The sequence below is a fragment of the Scylla paramamosain genome, chromosome 4, assembly GCF_035594125.1.
Source record: "Scylla paramamosain isolate STU-SP2022 chromosome 4, ASM3559412v1, whole genome shotgun sequence".
Lineage (NCBI taxonomy): Eukaryota > Metazoa > Arthropoda > Malacostraca > Decapoda > Portunidae > Scylla > Scylla paramamosain.
In genome coordinates this window covers 12,643,245-12,644,466 of record NC_087154.1, presented here as the reverse complement: position 1 = coordinate 12,644,466, position 1,222 = coordinate 12,643,245, and positions in this window count along the sequence as shown.

Genomic DNA, 1,222 nt, shown 5'->3' with positions numbered 1-1,222 from the left:
AAAAGGGGTGAGAGAAAGAAGAAAGTCTTGTGCAGCGAGGCCGCGGGAAGAGGGGAGGCATGAGTTAGCAAGATCAGAAGAGCAGTTAGCATGAAAATAGCGGTAGAAGACAGCTAGAGAAGCAACATTGCGGCGGTGAGAGAGAGGCTGAAGACATTCAGTTAGAGGAGAGGAGTTGATGAGACGAAAAGCTTTTGATTCCACACTGTCTAGACAAGCAGTATGAGTGACTAGAGACACTGTAATGGTAATTTTAATTTGTTGCAACTTAGATCATTACAATAAATAAATAAAAAAAAAATTACATATATATATATATATATATATATATATATATATATATATATATATATATATATATATATATATATATATATATATATATATATAATTATTTATTTTAATTTTCTGGGAGGGGGGGAAATGTATGAATAAATCTGAAAAGTATCATAAGTTACTTGATAAACTTACTTGTAAATAAAATATTGTAGTTGCAAGTGCGAAAGAGAATGCTGTAGATGCCCACACTATCGGCGTGAATGGATAGTAAACACTTCGCCACTTAGGCAATGGCTGTGGTTTCAGGAGCGCTAAACCGAATCCTTCCATCCAATAAGAAACGCTTGCATCAAAATCTTCAGTTCTTTTATTTGTGTAACCAAAATAATTAACGGTAAAATTTTTGCCACCTTGGTATACCATACCAAGCATACCAGTCCATGAACCATTTTCAAAGTCTCCCCAATTTTCGTCTGGTGGCTCAGTGGTAAGGTTGAAAGAATAATTTAGTCGAGTCGATAGAGCATTTAAAATTTCAACCTCTACCCCATCCCCTTCGCCCTCAGGCTTATTCTTCGCTTGATGAAGGTAGGGGTAATCGTCAAACCAAGTGGCCAGTAAAAACCTATAACCTTCGAATGATGGAAAACGGTCCGCAAAAATATAATCAATTTTTAATTCTGCAGCTACCGACCACAAGCCAAGAGAGACGATCTGTTGTCTATGAGAAAATGGAAAATATGTTAGCATTTCCATTTGGGTATTCTGACTACTGTTTCTACTTCGATGGTGCTGAAACATGACAATCCTTTCACAGCGATTAAATACATCAGCCGTTACAACTTCCCCATGAGGGTCCTCCGATACACTGAACATCAAAAAGTACTTCGGCTTCCAGCGAGTATCTGTGTTAACCACAGAATGGAAGAAAGGGCGCGGGTCA